Source organism: Colius striatus, chromosome W (genome assembly GCF_028858725.1).
Source record: "Colius striatus isolate bColStr4 chromosome W, bColStr4.1.hap1, whole genome shotgun sequence".
NCBI lineage: Eukaryota > Metazoa > Chordata > Aves > Coliiformes > Coliidae > Colius > Colius striatus.
The window spans coordinates 8394071-8416734 of NC_084789.1; the positions used below are offsets into that span (position 1 = coordinate 8394071).

The window sequence follows — 22664 nt, forward strand, 5'->3', positions numbered from 1 at the left end:
ACTACTTCTAAAAGCAGGCTTATCTCCCCAGGTCCTTGGGATAGTGTGGAGTTTTGCCTTTTGTGAAGTGGGGTGAGCACTGCAGAGGCCAAGAGAGTTTTGAGGCCCCTTCTTGGGATGTGAGGGCTGGTGAATCTGACCCAGGTTTCTAATGAAACAGGCTCCAACTGTCTCTCCCTGAGTTGGAGGAATTGTGGGTCAGGATGGAGGTGCTGCAACTGATGATAGGAGCCTGCAATGAGGCTTCCAAAAACAATGTTTTTGCTGCCATTCAACAAGACCTGGACAAGCTCAAGAGTGGGGTGGGGAGAAATCTAATGAAATTCAACAAGGGCAAGTGTAGAGTGTTGCATCTGGGAAAGAATAACCCCATGTACCAGTACAGGCTGGGGAATGAACTGTTGGAGAGTAGGAAAGGGGAAAGGGAGCTGGGGCTCCTGGTGGACAGCAGGCTGAGCATGAGCCAGCAATGTGCTCTGGTGGCCAAGAAGGCCAATGGCATCCTGGGGTGGATTAGAAGGGCTGCAGGCAGTAAGTTGAGAGAGGTTCTCCTCTCCCTCTACTCTGTCCTTGTGAGGCCTCATCTGGAATATTGTGTCCAGTTCTGGGCCCCTCAGTTCAAGAGGGACGGGGAGCTGCTGGAGAGAGTTCAGCACAGGTCCACCAAGACGATTAATGGAGTGGAGCATCTTCCTTGTGATGAAAGGCTGAGGGAGCTGGGACTCTTTAGCTTGGAGAAGAGGAGACTGAGGGGTGACTTCATTCATGTTTGCAAATATGTAAAGGATGGGTGTCAGGAGGATGGAGCCAGGCTCTTCTCAGTGATGTCCAATGATAGGACAAGGGACAATGGGTACAAGCTGGAACATAAGAAGTTCCAAAGAAACACAAGGAAGAGCTTCTTCATTGTGAGGGTGATGGACCACTGGAACAGACTGCCCAGAGGGGTTGCTGTTTAAAACCCACCTGGACAAGTTCCTGTGTGACCTACTCTAGCTGGTCCTGCTCTGGCAGGGGGGTTGGACTGGATGATCTTTCAAGGGCCCTTCCAGCCCTTGAGATTCTGTGATTGTCAGTTTACATCCTGCAGCTTAACAGGAGATTCAGTAAGTTCCTAGGTATGGAGCAGGTTTGTTTGGTTTTTTTTCTTCTTTTTCGTTCTGTCTTCTGTAGCAGCTGGTAATGTTGTGGCTGTGACTTGTGGGCTCAGCAGAGAAATGGATTAGAGATTCGGCTATACTTTCAGACCTAGAGGCAAAGTTTGCTAGGAAAGCTGAGGCTCATGGCTGAGAGAGTTTGTAGTGATGAGGAGGCTCAAACATGGAGCGTAGAGAATCTGGGAGCGCAGACAGGTCCGTCACTGTGTGGGGACGTGGAATGTGATGGGCTTGATAGCGAGGAGGAGCAGGGACAATGCTGCCGGCGCACAAGTGTAATAATTTTGTTTGTCAATTGTGCTTTTTTGTCAGTGTATAAAAAGCTTACCAGGCATGAGTTGTGTAGGCACAAATGTGGCTTGGACCAGCCAGCTTGAATAAAGATGGTAGGGACAAGTTAATGCAGCTGGTAAGCTACTTCCAATTATCAGAAACAGGTGCTGCAAGTTAATCAATTGGGCCCTGGGTGATCACATGGGCGGAAACAGCAATCAACTGGGATTAAGAACCCTCGGCAGAAAATTGCCTGGATTCCTGTCTGAAAAGCCAAGTGACCCAATTAAACTGGTATAATGGAAAAGATGATGAGCAAAGAGGAAAACTCTATTGCCACCCTCCAGCATATCCTTGCTGAGAAAGGATTCAACTATGAAAGAGAGTTTTTGTTAAGACATGTAAGATGGGGACAGGAAGTAGATTTCTTCGTCTCCCCACAGGAAGTATATGAAATGGGACATTGGGAAAATCTAGGAGACATGTTGAATAATGCTATTGGCCTGTGTAAATTGGTATCATCCATTCTACAACAGTTAGAAGCTGAGCGTGCTACAGCTGCTGCCATGAACGCAGAAAATGCTGTACCATCTGCGTTCCCAGTAGACGCTAAAAGGTTCTTTGGAGGTGATGACTTTATAGTGCCATCGGCTCCACATCTAGAAGAAAATACCAAGAGATTTTTTGGAGGTGATAATGTCATAATACCCTCGGCTCCACCTCTAGAGGAAGAGAGTATGGATGTGAGCCCACATCCCCCCCCAGAACCCCCTAGAGCACTGTTCCAGGAGCCGAATGCATGCATTGTTTCTCCTCCCCTCCCACCCACCCACCCTTCACCATCCTGCCCTGTCCCATTCTGCTGCTATGCCTGAAGGAGTACCTGGCAGAGAACGAAAGGTACACTTTGCCCACAATACTATGGATCTGCCATTGCCCCTGAGCTCATTAATCCCTGAGTGTATTCCTCTTCCATCATCACCCCCAACATCTAGTGAAGGGGAAGATCAACAAAGACAATTGTTAAAGGAAGAATTAAGAAGGCACGGAGAAGATATGAAACGGACTTTGGCCCACTTGGAGGAACTGATAGAAAAGCCAAAAGCAACAGCTAATCAACTGTTGAAACAGATTAACGAATTAACTAGACCAGAGATTAAAGTTTCACCCCCACAGGTGCTCAGAGACCCCCGGTCAGATGACTATGATCCGGCTAAGAAATGGAGAGGCCTCATACGTGACGCAGTAATTGAAGAAGAATTCATTCCACAAGCCTTTCCAGTAATAACAGCACATAATAATCCTACACAATGACAATGGGCACCTTTGGATTGGAAGTTGGTAAGGGAAGGCCAGAAAGCTGTGACGCAATATGGCTTGTCCAACCCATACGTTTAAACCTTATTAGATCATATTTTCACCAGTGGATTGATGACTCCATTTGACTGCCGGAAGCTAGCAGAAACCTTCCTGAAGCCCACTCAGGTATTACTATGGGAGTCTGAATGGGAAAAAAGAGTTGATGTGGCAGTAGTAAAATATATGGACTTACAGCAGGGAGATCCACAGCGAGTTGTCACAGCGGATATGATGTTAGGAAAAGGACCATTTGCTGACCATCAGGTACAAGCCCAACTCCATGAAGCTATTTTGCAACAAACACAGACACTGGCTCGTCAAGCGTTTAAGATCGTCCCTGACATGGAGGTGCCAGTTCCCTCATACACAACCATTATACAGAAACCCAATGAACCAAATGAACAGGACAAAGAAAATAGATGTGTGCAAATTAGACCCTATGAACACTTTAGTTTGGCTTTTAGGTAGAGACGCCTTAAGCCAAATGGGCTTTCATTTGTCAAATGAAAATTTTTAATGGCGGCCATTGATGGGCGACCAATCCTGAAGTTAACCCGGCTCACAGATAAACCAGTTTGGATTGATCAATGGCCGCTAAGCAAAGAAAAGCTCGCCCAGATTCATGAATTAGTAAATGAACAATTAGAAAAAGGTCATATTAAGCCATCCACTAGTCCATAGAATACACCAATTTTTACTATCCCTAAAAAATCAGGGAAATGGAGGCTGTTACACCATCTAAGAGCTGTTAATGCAGTGATGCAGGACATGGGCGCTTTACAGCCAGGATTACCCTCTCCTGCAATGCTTCCAAAAGAATGGCCCCTGTTGGTGATTGACCGAAAGGACTGTTTTTTCACAATTCCCCTACATGAGGATGACAGTGAGAAGTTTGCTTTTACAGTACCATCTATTAACAAGAGCCAGCAAAATTATATCAATGGACTGTTTTACCTCAGGGAATGAAGAACTCGCCAACTATTTGTCAAACATGTTGCCTGGGCACTGACACCTCTGCACAAAAAATACCCTCATGTTTTATTTTACCATTATATGGATGATATCTTGATTGCAGGAAAAGACCTGGGCCAGCATCAGATTCTACAAGAAGTGAAGCAACAGTTGAGCATCTCCGGGTTGGTGATCGTGCCAGAGAAATATTTAGGTAATATTATCACCGATGCGCATATTTATCCTCAGAAGGTGGCAATTAAAACAGAAATTGCTAATTTAACAGACGTTCAAAAGCTAATAGGTGATATCCAATGGGTACGAACCATGTGTGGTATCACGAATGAGGATCTTGCACCACTAATGCCTTTGTTAAAATGCTCAGTAGAGGCTGACAGTGCACGAAAACTGTCCCAGCAGCAAATACAAGCAATAGAAAAGATAGGAAACAAGATAGTCAATAACTACAGTCACCGATATGATCCTGACTTGTCAATTAACATTGCTGTGATAAGTCAAAACCAGCATGTAATGGCAGTCTTGATGCAATGGGATTCAGTAGCGAAAGACCCATTGAGGATCCTGGAGTGGATATTTTTGCCATATAATTTGCAAAAAACAATTACCACGAGGCTAGAGGCAATTGCGAAAATAATAGTTAAGGCCAGGAAACGTCTGCTGGAAATAGCAGGGATTGAGGCAGACATCATTTTCGTTCCTCTCACAGATGAGTTCTTGAACTGGGCACTGCAACAATCTGATGAATTACAGTGGGCCTTATTGTCATATTCAGGGAACATAAATAATCATTATCCGGCCAATAAATCGTTTTCTGTTAAATTTCAAATGGAAGACCGGCCGTTGAGATCAGCAGTACCCGTTAAAGGCCTGACTGTTTTTACCGACGCAAGTAAGATCCAAGCCAAAGCAGGAGTGGTTTGGTGGGAGAATGGAAAATGGCAAAATCTAACTGTTCACTCCCCAGACAGTTCAGTTCAACTGCTGGAGCTGAGGGCTGTAGTTAAAAATTTCAAGAAATGGCCAGACGTCCCATTAAACATCATCTCTGATTCCCCCTATGTGGTGGATGCCGTCACTCGATTAGAGAGAGCGTTGTTGAAAGAAATCTCTAATCAGAATCTATATAACTTATTTCTGCGGCTCTGGCATCAGATAAATGAACGTCAAACTGCTTATTATATTGGACATATTCAAAGCCATTCGGGCTTAACAGATGGCGTATCAGTTGGCAATGAAATTGTTGACAAGATAGTGGCAGCTCCTTTATTGATACCTATGGGGCCAATAATTGACAAATTTTCTCAAGCTCGAAGATCACACGACTTTTTTCACCAAGGTGTGAAAATGCTGGCGAAGCAGATTGACCTGACCACATTGGACGCTCAGGGTATTGTTTCCACGTGCCCTGCATGCCAGAATCAAGTCGGCCTAGGAGTAGGAGTCAATCCCAGGGGTCTAGCACCATTAGGAATATGGCAATCGGATATCACTATCTATGCTCCCTTTGGATGATTTAAATGAATACGTCACTATTGATACTTATTTGGCCATGGTTTGGGCCACAGCCTTAACGCGTGACAGTGCTCGAGATGTCATAAGACATTGGAGGAGTTGCTTTGCAGTCCTTGATGTTCCACGAGGAATAAAAACTGATAATTGCTCGGGATATATAGCCAGTAGAATACTTAAGTTTCTGAACTTATGGGGTGTTAAACATACTACTGGAATCCCAGGCAAGTCTACCGGTCAAGCCATTGTTGAACGGACACATCAAAACTTAAAAGGACTGCTAGAAAAACTAAAAACAGGGGAAGAGGGGGTGAGTCCTCAAGACAGACTAATGAAAGCCCTTTATACAATGAATCATCTCAGAATTGTGGCAAACCGGAATGAACCACCGGCATTAACACACTTTGCCCAAATGAGTCGGCATTTGGATTTTACTGACAAACCTAAAGTTTGGTATAAGAATCCCACTACTGGAGAGTGGCAAGGACCTGCAGATCTGTTAACGTAGGGAAGAGGCTATGCTTGTGTCATTACAGATCAAGGTCCCCAGTGGATTCTGGCAAAATGGATCAAGCCACATCAACCGAAAGGACTTAATGACAGTAAGACCAATGGAAAAAATCTTGAGGAAAGAACCAAGTGATCCACCCTCAATCCATCACCCTATTAAAATGTAAACCCTGTCAACTCTGGCATCACATATGCTGCTGTAAATTCCTCCAGCAATCTGTATCACATTAAAAGAATTGAAGAACTTAACAAGACGGCCAATGGGAACTTGAAAGCAAAACTGGTGTGTTTTCTACCAATGAAGAGATATTTCCAACTTACAGATAATGCTCACAGATAAGCATGCTAGAGAAGTTGAAGAAAAGTCCGAAACTACATTCAGGAAATAGAAATATCAGTGGAGTTACAGTGAACTCATCCCTTCTCACCAGTGTGTGTCCTTCCTAGCAACATATATCAGATTATGTTTATTTTGAGTTTATAGATGTTTGTATTATATTGTTCAGCAATGTAGCTGTTATTGACCTTTTGTTGTAAACTCATGGCCATGGGTAAAAATATTTATGTTTTCTTCATATACTTTTAATTTTGAAATGTGTTGCTAAAGGCTGGCTGGTCCAAAAAAGATAAAGGGGGGAGTTGTAGGCACAAATGTGACTTGGACCAGCCAGCTTGAATAAAGATGGTAGGGGCAAGTTAATGCAGCTGGCAAGCTACTTCCAATTATCAGAAACAGGTGCTGCAAGTTAATCAATTGGGCCCTGGGTGATCACATGGGCAGGAGCAGCATATAAGGAAGTAGCCAGAAAAGGAAAGGTGGCTTTGAGTCAACTCTGTTGTAGTATGTTGCCTGTGTATGTCTCTGCATGTGCGTTACCTAGATTCTCTACAACTTTGAATGAATATTGCTTGCACTGCTACAACAGAGTTGCTCAAAAAGAAAAAGGGGGAACTGTGGAGGAATTTCTGTATGAAAGAGGCCACGGCCTGGTAACAGTGAACAACCCATGCTTTGAGAGCTAATGTGCGGATTGTCCTTTAGCGGCTCTCGACTGTGAGAAAAGAAGAAGAAAGAATGCCTAAACGATAACAATCTCCAGCAAGGAGGAGGCTGAAGCAGTATGTGAAACCGCAAGGCTTATCGCAGAAAAGTGCAGCTGGCTTTTAGAGAAAGGACCAATTAGAAGTAGTATAAACATGCTAATTTTGCTGCTGATTATAAAAGTCTTGCTGCCCGTTTCCGAAGGAAAACACAAAACAACCGAGGTCGTTTTATGCGGTGCTTTATTGAGGGCCCTAGGGACCTGAGGACTAGTGTCCAAAGTCAGAGCCCCCACTAACAGAAAATTTCACAGAGTTTATATACTTTCCACAAATGATTACTTCATCAGGTCCCCGTGATGTTTACCAGTTTTCTTAGACATTAGGATTATGTTGTGCTCTTTCATGTAGTTACTTGAGACTATGCTTATCTGAATCCACAACAAGAAATTTCCATAGATAACAAACAGGTAAACATTCGAGATAACGATTTCTTTGAGAAAAACAAGATTCAGCGTTCAGTATTCTTCACTAATCTCTTTGCTTTGTTTAAGCAAGAATGCACAAGCTCAGCATGCCCCACTAGTTCCCTAGACTGCTAGGTTACATCAACATCCCACACTGCTCACTAGGCCTCGATACAGACCTTAGCCTAACTATTTCTAACTTTCCATATACAGTAATGCTAACAAGTCCCCCCTTTTGAGCATTCTTCTATCTTGCAAGGATGCTCAACATCATCTGTCTTTATTGTCCGTGTCTCAAGTAGTGATTTCCTTATATGATGGAGGAGGAGACCCATTTCCAGTTCCATTTCTGGTCATCGCATTCATTAATCTGCAGGTGTTGAGCTTTTCTCTGGTAATGGTTCCTAAAATACACTTGTAAACTATATAAATTATCATCAATAGTATAACAAACATAATTACATATTGGATGACTGAGGAAATCCACCCAGAGACCTGGAGCCCCAATGAATCAAATATTGCTCCTATCCAATTATGTTGAGCTTCTTTTTCAATTTCTTTGGCTTCGGTTTTAACCTTCTCCAATTGTAAAATATCTTTTTCTACTTCGATTGTCATGTTTGGAATATGGATACAGCAGTGATCAATTCTTTTGCTCAGGTAACCACAGACCCCATGTTCCCGCAGCAGCAACATATCTAAGGCCATTCTATTCTGCAAAGTCATTCTGCTAGTTGCCTGTAGCTGCAAATTCATATCCTTAAACCCTTTCTTGGTGGCTGCTGCTAATCTTTTAGTCTGGCCCAGTAGGTTATACAACATTTCCCTATTACGGTAAGATGCAGCCTGTGCAAACAAAGGCTCTAAAGCCCAGCCAAATTTTACTCCATCACTTGGTTCATGCCACTCATCTTCTACCTTGATATCATCACCTATTTCCCTTTTCTTCCGAGCTATCCTTGTTTCTAATTTAGATTGTCTCCAAAATGGGCATAATGTGGGAACTCCCAAGGTTATTTGAGTTACTGGACCATCAATTGGTAAATGGGTGGTCCATTGCCCATGACCCATAACCCAAACTAAGTTTCCTGGACTTCTAATTGTAGTGGATTTGCAACTAATGACCCTTTTTCCATACATCCCTTTCTCATGTACATCTCCCTTTATTTAGTCTTTAATCGTATGATTGTATCCCCGACATTCACACCCCCATTTCAGCAGAACTCTAACAGGGACTAAACCTATCTGACTCTCTGGGGAGTCACAAGTAAAAACTTTCGTACAGTTCCATATTTCTTTCTGATCTCTGGATGGTCTCACGGAAGTGTATGTAGCCATCACACTATCGTGAGTCTGATCTTTCTCCCCTGTCCATTGTATACACCATTGTACTGGACCTAGGTAACTATATGATTCCAACAAACCAGGTCCCCATACTGTGTCCCATTCATCTTCCAAAGTTTGTTGTTGTGTAACATTCAGGCAGATCTCTTCATTCCTAATCTTTTTGACTTTTATTTTTGTGCTATTACACCAATATCCAATTATTGGAATAGTACTATCTACTGTACAGCGACCTTTAATATTGCCACCTCTCCCATAAGGACCTGTTCTAACCCATCTATAATACCCCAGCAATGATCTACACTCCTTTTCCGTTAAATCCCCCTGTATTAAACACCCATTTATCCACTCTTCATACTTTATTGATACTTGCCTGCAGTTCCAAGTAAAATTAACAGAGGTTTCTGGCATGGTTGTTATTGGAATAATTCCCCAGGGTATAGGTTCACCTGCAGCCTGAGGTAGTGGCAAACATGCTGTAATCTTAGATATATTCTGAATCATTCCAAAATCTCTAATCAACCCGACCACTACATTTTCCCGTCCTTCATCTTGATGGAAGTTTATTGTCCCATTTCCTAGATCCCGTATTCTCCTTCGGCTATATTTGCCTCTAATTAATGATACTAACATCCTAGAGTGGGCCCACCACGCATCTTTGGCTATCCAACACCAATACATCCCTTCATCATCTGACTATACGTCATTTATTATTAATACTATGGTGCCGCCTAACCTTTTCTCTATCCGATATTTCCTTCCAGGCTATATACTGCTATCTCCAAACCACCACCCAAAATCTGAAAAACTCATTCTGGGATTCACTTTACATGTTAAAATAACTATTTTCCCTTCATTGGCCTGATACACCCCTTGTGTGGCCCTAATTCCTTGATTCAAATGAGGTCGGCCCTGCACATTTCTTTTTCCATAATTAGAGTAGGGTCCACATACAACTACACATAGATATTGTCCATCCATCTTACCCAACAGAGGTTGAGTATAATTCAGCCATCCTATCCCTCTGTTCCCCACATTCCACCAACTGATTCCTTCCTCGATCCTGTCCCACAATCCTTGAGGTCCCATTTTCCACCATTTAACTTGAACCAGGGCTTCACATTCTCTTTGTGAAGTAAAAGTGCAGTTTTATCCTCAAGGGTGGGCCATCCCACATATCCATTAAAGCTATTTTTGGTATTAGTTCTACTCCCTCCTGAATCGGGGACCAAGGTACTACTCTCAAATCTATTCGCTTATAATCAAAATTTTCCCGAATTAACACCAAACACATGTATACTCCTGCTTCTCCTAACGTTAAATTAGTCAATTGCAAGGTAACACTTCCTTTTTTGGGTATCCTTATTCCAAACAGTAACAATACTTGCAGTCAATCTGGTTTGTCCTTGTTTCCAAATCGCAATTATTTCCTCGGCTCCAGCTCCTTGGTCATCAGCAATGTCACAGGTTAAATTGACATCCATCCCTTCCATGACAGTAACCACAGGTTCTGTAACAGTGACAAATACAAATCCATTGACCGATACCATTTTCAATAATATCAACAGTACAACAGTTAAGAATGCTGTTTGGCTCGAAATATCATTTGAGTGGGGGATACCACTTGGGTTTCCCATTCGGTTGGAACCTTCTTGACTCGAGTGTAGTGGATCCAAGCGTCGATTCCCGCTACCTTTATGGCTGTGAAAGTTGTCAAGATCACTTGATGGGGACCGTCCCATGTCTCTCTCAGTGAGTCTGTGAACCAATTCTTCACATAGACCTGATCTCCCGGTTGAATATCATGCACTGGATTTTCCAGCGGGAGCGGCCGATTCCATTGAAGGGCACCCTGTAAGGCGTTGAGAACTCTGTTAAGTGACATAACATAGTTAAAAATCACCTGGTCTCCCAATACATGCGGGTCTCCTTTTAACACGGTGGCATGATAAGGTTTGCCGTACAGTATTTCGTACGGACTTACTCCTATCCTTTCCCTAGGTTTTATCCTAATCCTAAGTAAACACTAATGGCAAAGCTTGGGGCCACTGAAGTTTGGCCTCCTGTCATATCTTTTTGATCTGATTTTTCAATGTTTGATTCATCCTTTCTACTTGACCACTAGACTGGGGTCTCCATGGAGTGTATAAATTCCAGGTAATGTCTAACGTCCTAGCCACCTCCTGAACTATCCCTGCCACAAAATGTGGGCCTCTATCTGATGATAATCCCAGTGGTACTCCAAATCTAGGTATTATTTCTTTCAACAAAGTTTTCACCACTTCCTTTGCTTGGTTTGTTCTACAAGGGAAGGCTTCTGGCCACCCCGAAAAGGTGCACACATACACCAAAAGGTATTTAAGTCCCTGAGCCCTTGGAAGTTCTGAAAAGTCGACTTGCCAATAATCTCCAGGCTCTGGTCCTATTTGTAATTTTCCCAACTGCACCTGTTTCCTTACAATAGGATTTTTTTTTTTTTTTTTTTATAAAACAAACTGGGCACATGGCATTCACCCTTTTCGCCAGTGTTAACATTTGGTTGGAAATTATTTCCTTTTTCAAAAATTTTACCAACACCTCTGCTCCCCAATGGCATTTATTGTGTTCAGTCTCTAATATGGACTTCATAACATTTTTGGGCACCACCACTTGTCCCATTGTCGTTACATACCATCCAATTGCATTCTTCTGGGCCTTTAGATATGTCGCCAATTTCTCATCATCGGCAGAATAGCTTGGTCCCCGAATCATATAACAAGAAACAGGGCTCACCTTGGTTGGTATTAAAGCCATCTGAGTCCAAACCTGTCGAGCAGCTTCTTTAGCAGTGATGTCTGCTAGTTCATTCTCTCGATATATCTTTCCTTCTTCTTTACGATGTCCCCTGATGTGCATTACTGCTACCTTTTCTGGTTTATGTACCGCATCCAACAGGGCGAGAACTTCCGATCTGGTTCCATTTTCCACAAAGCTAGATCCATCGGTAAAGAGATCCCAATCTGAATCTTCTAACGGTGTGTCCTTTAGGTCTGCTCGGCTCGCATACACCTGTTCAATTGTTTCTACACAATCATGAACCAGCTCCCCTTCTTCCTGTTTGCTGTGAAGAAATTCTGCTGGGTTGACATGGTTAGTTATCTTAAGTTCCACATCATCTTGTTCTCTTAATATAGCTTGATATTGTAACATTCTGCTGGATGATAACCAGTGACCCCCCTTTTGTTCCAGGACAGCCAAGACCATATGGGGCACAAAGACCTCCATTTTCCTTCCCAAAGTCAGTTTTCGGGCTTCCTGTATGAGGATCACTGTGGCCGTAACTACCCTCAAGCATGACGGCCAACCAGCACTAACATTGTCCAGTTGTTTTGAAAAATATCCCACTGGGTGTTTCCATGACCCTATTTTCTGGGTCAACACTCCCAGAGCCAGATTCTGCCTTTCATTTACATAAAGCTGAAAATCCTTATTTAAGTCCGGCAACCCTAAGGCAGGTGCTTCTTTCAGAACTTGTTTTAGCTCCTGAAAGGCTCTTTTCCTTTGTGGACTCCATTCCAATTGGGGCTCCTTCAAAGCCTCATACAAGGGTTTGGCTAACAATCCAAAATTTAGAATCCATAGTCTACACCAACCAATCATTCCTAAAAATGATCTCAGTTCCTGATGATTCCTTGGAAGGGGTATGGCACATATTGCCTTAATTCTGTTTGTGCCCAATCGTCTCTGACCTTGCATTAATTCACATCCCAAATAAAGAACACTCTCTTTGAGGAGCTGGGCCTTTTCCTTAGATACTCGATATCCTGCTTGTCCCAGCATATTCAGTAAGGCAATTGTAAGCTTCAGGCAAACTTCCTTTTCCTCAGTTGCCAACAGAATATCATCCACATACTGCAAAATCACATAAGAGAATGGAGATTCTCTTACCTGTTCGGTCTTCCATTCCTCCAACTCTTTGGCTAATTGATTTCCAAAAATAGTGGGGCTGTTTTTGAAACCCTGCGGAAGCCGTGTCCATGTCAATTGTTTCTTCCTTCCCGAATTTGGATCTTCCCATTCAAATGCAAAATACTTCCTACTTGGTAATGCCAGCAGGATGCAGAAGAAGGCATCTTTCAAATCAATTACTGTAAACCATTTAAACCTTTCCGACACAGATGTTAACAGAGTATAAGGGTTAGCAACCACTGGGTGAATGTCCTTTACAATTTCATTTATGGCCCTTAAATCTTGCACTAGCCTATATTTACCATTAGGCTTACTTACAGGAAAAATAGGAGTGTTATACTCAGATTCACATTCCTGTAAAATTCCTTGAATCACAAATTGGGTTATCAGTGGAGCCACTCCTTTCCTAGCCTCCAACTTAATTGGATATTGTCTAACCCTAACCGGCTGGGCTCCTTTTTTTTTTCTTTTTTTTTTTTTTCTCCTGTTCTACAACAACAGGCTGGGCAGCTTTTGACTTTCCTGGGGTCCCTGTTTCCCATACCCAGGGTACAACTGCCTGATCTATTTCTTCTGGAATGGGAATAGGTTCTATTTCCTTTATTACAAAAATTTTCCCAATTTCTTCATTTGGAATCTCCAATTTTACTCTCCCATTTTGAAATATTATTTTCATGTTTAACAAAGACAATAAATCCCTTCCAAACAGGGGCTTGGGACAATTGGGCATATAAAAAAAATTGATGATCCAATTCCTTTCCCCCAAATTTCAAATTTAGAGGCTGCAAAAATGGTCTTTCTTCCAGCTGACCCATAGCCCCTACCACCTGTACGGTGGTATCACTTATTGTTCCCAGTCTTTTGTTGAGAACTGAATAAGTAGCTCCTGTATCAACTGTGAATTCCTGTTCTTTACCATTTATTTCTAACCTTACCTTTAACCCTTGCTCTAGTCAGCTCTGATTTTGGTAATTCCCCAAAACCAGGGCTTGGGCGACATCTGCCTCAGGCATAGGATAACTACCCATTGTCCCGGCGCCACCCCCCATTCCATTTTTCACAGGACATTCATTTTTCCAATGTCCTATCTGTCGACAAAAAGCACACTGATTAAAACCTAACTTTCCTTGATTAATGTTTCCCATTCGAAATCCCCCTCTTCCCTGACCATAACCACCTCTTCCTTGGGCAGAGCCTCCCCTACCAGGACCTCGGCCCCTTTGTCCTCCTGATTGTTGAATTACAGCCAATATACCTGCTTGTTGCCGCTTAGCTGATTCTTTTTCCCCTACTATTATAAACCTTCCACGCAACTTCTAACATTTTATCCAAGTTCCTGGTGTCCTCATCTTCATCCTCTTCTTCCTCCTCATTATCATCGTCCTCACTATCCTGTTCCATCTGAGGTGGAACATAGGGTGGAGCAGAGGGACCCTGTCCACTATGAGCAACTAATAACGATAAATCTTCCTCTGGACCAGAGGAGGCAGCTAAACACTTAACACACATAGATCTCTTCTTACATTCACTACACCCTAATTCCTTTGTTTCCAAAACTAAAATACCACATTCCTTCTACCAATCCAGTTTTCGCCCTAAATAATAAAACAAATCCAAATACGGGATCTCATCCCCATTTCTCATTGTCCCGTAAATACTGCATCAAAGGCGATATAATACCCGGATCGACAGTACCGTTTAGGGGCCACGCAGGTCCCCCTTCTGACTCATATAAAGGCCACCAATGATTACAATAGTTTATCGTTTTACCCTTATTCAAATCCTGATAAAAATCCAGCACTCCTCCATCTTCCCAGCAAACATCCTAATGGGGTGTTTCCTGGGATTTTACTATTAGACTGAACTAACGGCTTAAAAGTTTTAAGCGGCATCATTTCAAGTATTCACGAAACAAAATAACACCAGACAAAATAACAGCAAACACAAACACTGTAAGGATACAAACAAAAACCACAAAACCAATAACCAGTACCAAACCAACTTGCCACTTCTCGACACCGCGAGGGGCAAGTGCCGGACCTGCGCAGCTTTTGCCGCGTCTTACAGCCGGCGCCTAGGCATCCACCAAGACGTCTTAGCCCAACTCAGCGAGGATCACCGCCTCGTCTTATGAGCAGGCACCCATACCAGAAAATAAAGCACCTATGGGCTTACCTTATAGCAGTCGTCCGCCAGGTGCGGGGGTCGGGCACGAACCGATGACTCCCTGAGAAACTCTCGGTGCCGGCGTGGAGTAAATCAGCACGCGAACCGCCCCAGCCACCTTCGGAGTCCTTGCAGAAGGGTCTCCGGTCTACTGCTCCTCCTTCCTTCCTCCTTCTCTGGCTGAAGGGTCCGCATGGTCGCCTCCATCTTGTATCACTCTTACACCTCCTGCCTCGCATTTCAAATTCCCGTCCCCTAAATAGTTCTGGCAGAGGCGCCAGATTGGCCCAGCCGGGCCGGAGGTGGGTGTGAACCCAGGAGCCGGGGGAGGGTCCGCAAACTCTTTACCGGGTCTTCACTGCAACCCACTCCCCCTGTTACTAAGCCAAAAGCTGCTCCTTGCTAAACCAGAACAGGAGGGAACCCAGCAGTGGGTCCCAGCGAAATGAATACGACAAGAGATATGAGTCTAAGGGTCTACTGAGTCTCTTTTGCAGATTGACGTCTTCTTCAGAGTGCTCACCGCAATGCAGATCCAGCTGGGGTCACTCAACTATTGGCAAGATTGGGCAGTGAAGTGAAACATGACCAGCACCTGTTTATATCTTCCCACAATTGGCTCAGCTAGCACGTGTGCTGGGCAGACACGTTATGTATTAGCCCATGCCACAGGATGCTGGAGTCATCGAGCATAGGGAGGGGGAGATGTTGTAGGCGTCCGGAAGATCTCGGGTTGTAACACGAGAGGTGGAGGGTACAGAAGAGGTGGGCATGGGGTGGAGGGAGAGGAGCTGCTGGTGCTAGCAGATAAAGGCACATGGTGTAAACAAGGGGTTGGAATAAAGTATCATCCATGCTGAGTGTGTGGTGATCCTTGTCCCCTCAGCGGGGTGGGCTGAGAGATCCGCGCGGGCGGCCTGGTGATGTTGCTGGTAGCGGCAACAAAAAGTGATTGTGGAGGTGCCCAATTGGCTCAGCCCCAGAAGTGGGTCTAGCTCAGAGCTGGGGAGAGGTTCGAGCACTTCTTACAGGAGCCATCTTTACAGCCCCTTCCCCCTTACTAGAAACAGCTGTCACGTCAAACCATGACAGCCTCTCTCAAAGTTAGTGACTTTATCTGAGCATGACCTGGTCCAGGAGCAGTCACTTGGTTTTGGTTTGTTTTTTTTAATGGAACAAAAGAATAGGGTTTCCAAGGCAGGAAGCCCCCGATTCCTGATCTTCAGAGGAACAAGGTTTAAAATTATATTAACACGGAGAATAAGACTTTCTCTGCTTCTTTTGCCTGTCTGCTTTTCAAGTCAGTGTTTGTGGAACACCCGATTTCTCAGTTTGAGTCCAGAAGCTGTATAGACTCTGTGAGATGTTCCTTGCTTTGAAATCCCATGGCAACATGCAACCAAAAAAAAACCATGGATGGGAGAGGACCCGATCCCTTCCCTGGGGTTGCAGCACAGGGTTGAGATAAGAAATGCCTCTCCAGCCTCTCTGTCCTTACATCCAGCTGAGCAGAGTCCTGGAGCAAAGACATGGACTGAGAAAGCTGGACCCCAAACAGCCTGTGGAGGTGGAAATGGGACAAAGGAGGATGAAGGAGACTGAGGAGCAGCTGAGGCAGCTACAACAGAGATGTGAGACTGATGAGAAATAGGGGAGCAGGCACTGCAGGGTGATGGTCCCCTCTACAGAGCCAACTGTCATGTTCACACGGGACATGGACAGTTTGGGGCTTTTCTGGGCTTCCCAGTACTTCAGCAGGAGCAATGCTCAGCAGAGTCACCTGCTTGTTCCTCTGCAGCCTCACAGTACAGGCTAATGCAAACACTGATGGCTTCTGTATCCATCATTGCCCTTACATCTTGTTCATGGCTCTGCCTGCATTTCTGGCCCATCAATGAGGGGTTGGAGGTCCTTCCCCTGCCCTAGATGATGCTCCAACCTGTTCTGCTCTGAGTCTGGGACCTGCTCTCCTGGCCCAGACTATTTTATTTGTCTTTAAACAATGGGAAGGATTTCAAATAGTGTAATGGTACCAATAAGGGAAGTATCAGAAAATAAAACCACTTTCACATGTCAGTTCCACCAAAAATGCTCTGGAACACCATATCTGGAAAGGAGCCACATGTTCTTTTCTACAATATTTACATTCAGACATTTTATGCATTAAAAATATCCTCCTGTTCCAAAATCCACCAGTTCGTATCCATATATATGTAGAGCAACATCATTCTTTGTTGTGGGGACATTTGGAAAGCAAGCTGAAGAAGACAAAGAGAATGAATTTGCCACCTTCTGCTCCTTCGCTGGACCCATGACTACCCCGCAAGGCGACCCGGCCGGACCAGGTCTGCGGAGGCAGAAGCGTAGGGGCGGGTGATCTCGTGGCCGCGTGAGTGGTGTGTGCCGCGGGGGTGTGCGATGCGGGGAGTGCCAGGTAGGGGGCGAGCTGCGGCACCGCATCTATCACCACCTGCCCCGCCCTCCCGCGCTGACTGACGCGGCGGTGGCCCGTGGGGTGGGCCCATGCCCCGCGCGCAGCCAATGGGGGCGGGGGAGGGCGGAAGGCCCCCACTTCAAGGCTGGCCGAACGGCGTATGTAGGTGTGTTGTGAAGTGTTGCTGGTATGAGGGGTGGGCTAGTACGGAACTGGGCCGCCTCCCGCGGAAGCTCCAGTCGCGCAGCTCCAACTCTCCTCTAGCAGTCCCGCAACTTGGCTGCGGGGGCTAGGGCGGGGCTTGGGGAGGCGTGCGGCTCCTCCTGCGGTCGTCCGGGTAGTTAGAGATCGGGGCTCGCCGCGAAGGATGGATGGATGGATGGATGGATGGATGGACAGGCGGTTCGGGCCGCAGGGCCTGGGGCGCTGGGAAGAAGAGCTCCGCTCCGCCCCGCCGCGTTGCTCGGGGCGTCGGGCCGGAGCGCCTCCCCCCCCCCCACTCGGGACCTCCATTTTAGCCCGGGGCGGAATGGAGGTAAAGGAGGGTATGGAGGAGATAGGATCCCGTGGGCTGTGCCCCTTTCCTTCTGCTGACAGCTCTTTCTTCCCCTAGGTCTTGGATTTTTCCACCTCTTCAAATAAATAAATAAGAAACTTGCAGATCTACTAGACAGCGGTGGAGGCTGGAAGCACCTGGAGGCCCTCCTTGTGCTGCCAGCTGACTGCCTGGACCACAGGTGGTGAAAGGATGGGCCTGGCCAAGATGCCCAAGGTATGATCTCCCCTTCTTCCTGCCAGGCAAGGCCAAGCTTGGGGTCTTGTGAGCTGCTGTGTTGGACGGGTCAGGCATGCTGGGTTGTGTTTACAGGTGGTGTTTAAGTTCTGAGGGGGGTGGGATTAGCCTGGAGCCTTGCGTGTAATTTCTTGGTGACTGTTGCTTTAAAATAGAGACTTGGAAATACATCTGAAAATGTGGCTTCATCTGGTGCCTGTACAGGGTGTTTCTCTCCCCAGAACAGTTCTAATGCCTGTACATTGTCAAGAGATGTGTAGCCTTCTTTTGGGAGCATGTATATGTGTTTCCTGGTATTACTTGTCCTTGTATGTAACAGCATTGATACTTCAAGATATGAGTTGCCCAGAAAAAGAAACATCTACTTCCTTCCCCCCCCCCCCCCCGATAGAGTGTATCCTTAAACCCCATGTTTACATCAATCAAGTCCTTTTTACTTGCTGATATGACCTGGTTTATATGTACTTACAATATCAAGAGAGTTCTATGTGTACCTGTTGGAGTGATCTTGGCTTTCTTCTGTGAAGACCAAAGGTGTAAACCTGGGTTTTCATGCCCATGTTCCTGTACCTCTGGCTTCCCCGTGTGTGAAGCAGTTGTACCGCTCATGGGTCTGGAGTGGAGGGCCGTGAGGATTTACTGATGCTTGGTTTGAAAAGTCACTTCTTACCTTGCTCATGTTATTGCAAGTTAAGAATTGTCCTAGACACTTAGATATAGCAATCAAGTCCTGTAAAGCTGAATAAAACCTAAAGGGAAGATCCAAAGGTAAAGATATTTCCCTCTTTTCACAAATCTTCAAGCTAAAAGCAGCCTGACTTTAGACCAGATATGGAGTCTGAATTTAGACTAATTCTCTTGTAATGGGAAAACCAAAATTCAGTCCTTCTACACTGACCTTAAGACAAATTTGCCCCAGTATCTGATCTCTAGTTAGTTAGCACACCAGTAAAGGCTCTTATTCTTTGTATGCATAATAAGAGTAAATTGTTATGTAGGCTTTAAAAAAGGGGTTTAAACCCCCTGTTATAAGTTTTGGAGGTTATCACTAAATTTCTGGGAAGTTGATATCTTCTCATAGCTCCTGCTGAAACTGGTAGAAAGTCAGCAGACAGCTTCTCTGGAAACTGGTCCTTATTTCCAAAGCGCTGCACACTGATGTATTGGCCAGATCGGGGTTTAGTGTGTGACTGTACGGAGGGCCACACACATGTGGGTGCTTGTGAAGCCCCAGGGTGTTGTCAGCCCTGGGGCTTCAGGCTGTATGCCAGCCAGTGAGGGTTGACAGCAGTTGACAGTGATGGTGTTCTGTCTAACAAAATGTTCCCATTCCCAATGTGAGCTCAATAGCCTTGTGCCATTGCAAAACAACCAGATAGTGTCATCTTTGCGTTGATGGCTGGGGAAGGAGGTGTGCCTGTGACAGCGGGTCATGCTGCAGGAGGGTGTACCCAGGAGAATGTGTGGTCGTCGGGCTGTCATGTCTGCTTAGTGCTTTTTTCTTGGAGGCATTGTGGTGAGGATCTAGTTGGACCTCATTATTTTTGTGTATCATCTGTTCCTGTGCTAATTGCTTTAAACCTCTGATTACTACATACTTGAGTGCTTCTGTATCCTGCATCCCTGAATTGTGCACAAAATCTAGTGCCTAATGTTATTGTCACAGTTTGTGATGCTTTTTCACCGTAGAACAACTCCATTATATCCTTCAAGTTTTATAAAGCTCTATACCTGCAGCTCCTCAAAGGAGGCAGAGGTTTCCTCGGGGAAGAAGAACAGGAAGTTCTGCCTGGTCCTTCAAAGCTATTGGGCACAGGGAAAAATTTGCAGACTGTGTTGCTCCAAAGCTCTCTGTGCTGTGGTGGTCACAGGAACAGGGGGACTATCTTATTCCTTCTCTGGCCATTTCACTGTGGCACCAATTCTCCAATACTGAGCTTGTCATTGCTAAGCTGCTCTCCATTTTTGAACCATCATGGAGGACAGGTGAGGTGCCTGAGGACTGGAGAAAGGCCAATGTCACTCCAGTCTGCAAAAAGGGCAGGAAGGATGACCCAGGAAACTGCAGGCTGGTCAGCCTCACCTCCATCCCTGGAAAAGTGATGAAACAACTTATCCTGAATGTTATCACTGAACATATGAAGGATAAGATGGTTATCAGGGGGAGTCAACATGGATTCACCAAGGGGAAATCCTGTTTGACCAACCTGATAGCCTTCTATGAGGGCATAAACAGCTGGCTAGATGAGTGAAGAGCAGCAGCAGTCATTTACCTTGACCTCAGCAAAGCTTTTGACACTGTCTTCCATAACATCCTCATCAGAAAGCTCAGGCAGTGTGGCTTGGATGAGTGGACAGTGAGGTGGATCGAGAGCTGGCTGAATGACAGAGCCCAGAGGGTGGTGATCAATGGCACAGAATCGAGTTGGAGGCCTGTGGCCAGTGGAGTTCCACAGGGATCTTTTCTGGGGCCAGTCTTGTTCAATATCTTCATCAACAACCTGGATGAGGGGGCAGAGTGTACCCTCAGCAAGTTTGCTGATGGCACCAAACTGGGAGGGCTGGCTGATTCCCCAGAGGCTGTGCTGCCATTCAGTGGGATCTTGACTGGCTTGAGAGTTGGGCAGAGAGGAACCTCATGAGGTTCAACAAGGACAAGTGCAGAGTCCTGCATCTGGGAAGGAACAACACCATGCACCAGGACAGGCTGGGGGTGACCTGCTGGAGAGCAGCTCTGCAGAGAGAGACCTGGGAGTCCTGGTTGATAGCAAACTAAACATGAGCCAGCAATGTGCTTTAGGGGCCAAGAAGGCCAATGGCATCCTGAGATCCATCAAGAAGAGTGTGGGCAGCAGGTTGAGGGAGGTTCTGCTCCCCCTCTGCTCTGCCCTGGTGAGGCCTCATATGGAGTCCTGTGTCCAGTTCTGGGCTCCCCAGCTCAAGAGGGACGGAAAACTGCTGGAGAGAGTCCAGTGCAGAGCCCCCAAGATGATCAGGGGACTGGAGCATCTTCCTTATGAGGAAAGGGTGTAGGAACTGGGGCTGTTTAGTCTAGAAAAGAGGAGACTGAGGGGGAAACTCATTAATATTTACAGATATTTAAATGGTGGATGTCAAGAGGTTGGGGCATCCCTTTATTGTATCTAGCAACAGGACAAGGGGTAATGGGATGAAGTTGGAACACAAAAAGTTCCACTTACACATAAGAAAAAACTATTTCACTGTGAGGATGCAGGAGCCACTGGAACAGGTTACCCTGGGAGAGTGTGGAGTCTCCTTCCTTGGAGGTATTCAAGACCTGCCTGGATACATTACTATGCAACCTGATCTAGGTGACCCTGCTTCTGCAGGATGGTTGGACTGGATGATCTCTAAAGGTCCCTTCCACCCCCCATTCTACGATAGGAAGTATCATTAATAAGGAGAGTGTGTAGGGACTTGACTTTTTCCACCTGTGATCTCTGCTGTCTTCCTGCATTGCCCAGGATTTGAAGGCATGTGGATTTGTCTAGGAGTGAGGAATTTGTTCAAAGCCCTGAAACTTGGGGCTCAGAGACTTGCAGATTGCATTATCTCTGGAACAGAAGCTCTCAGAGCAGAGCTCTGGTCTCAAGGTGCTAGGTGACTCTTGAGCATGACCAAAAGAGTAAATAACCTAATATCGTGGTTATTGGCTGTGTTTCTGTCTGGTTTCACTGCTGCTTTGGTATGGGACTATACTGAATTATAAGCAGCTACCAATAGAGCAGTAATTTTTTTCCCTGGAATCTGGAAAACAAAACAGCAATAGAATTGTTCCAACTGCCCTACAGCAGAATAGAAACTAATTCTGTGGTTAATGAATCTGAGAGAAGCTATGTGAAAAAGACAACTATAACATGAAGTAACAAACAGACTCTGAAAACTTGTGCTCATCTTGCTTGTGGCAGAGGGAGAGCTTTCATGTCCCAGGCTCAGTACCGATGAGAGGCTGGCCTTGGGAGGTCTTAGGTTTGCTGTTGACTCAAGTGGGAGTGTGAGGTCCAGTATTTGATGCAAGTAGAATCTATGAACATGTTCTATGAGCCTTATCCATGGCTCATGGATAAAGGAAAGTATATGAAGACTTTCCACCTGGAAGACAGAGGAAGGGTTGAGTTGTGCAGCAGGTTTAAATCTGGCCTCTGTTTCAGCTTTGTACTGCTGCATACCCATGCTTGTTAACAGTTGCTGGGTTCCTAACTAATTCTTCTATCTCTTACTTACTTACATGAGAACTGCTTAATCTATTTATGTCATACAGTGGAACTGAACATTACCCCTAGCAGTGGCAACACAAGTGTGAAATGTCTGCGTTTGTAACTATACCAAACCCAGAAAGTATATTTCAGTGTTGAGACTTGAAAGGTTTGTCCCCTGAAACTCAATTAGTCTGTGTCTCACCATTTTATAAGACACAGGATTTTACGCAGTTAATGCAGGATCCCATTTCTTTCTCTTTTCCCCCCTCCCTTTTCTTTCCTTTCCCCTTTCCTCCTCTCCCATGATATAACTACCTACAACCTGAAATGGGAGGAACACAACTTTTTGAAGTGTGCTGTCACCTTACTTATTCTGCTTATTCATTTGTTTTTTTATTTTACTGCTCACATTGTTAAAAGACTGGGATCATACAGTGTACTCTGCACAAAACAGACTGATTTCCATAAAGT

The 22664-nt window shown here is 45.1% G+C and overlaps 1 protein-coding gene across 1 annotated transcript in view; it reads left to right on the top strand.

The window, feature by feature from the left end:
* The first annotated feature begins 17303 nt into the window (after positions 1–17303).
* Positions 17304–22664, top strand: part of LOC133628388 (KAT8 regulatory NSL complex subunit 1-like) — a 152116-nt gene continuing 146755 nt past the window's right edge. The window contains exons 1-2 of the mRNA XM_062016507.1: positions 17304–17346; positions 17794–17952. The gene's annotated coding sequence lies outside the window, so the exon portion shown is untranslated. The remainder of the gene's footprint in view (positions 17347–17793; positions 17953–22664) is intronic.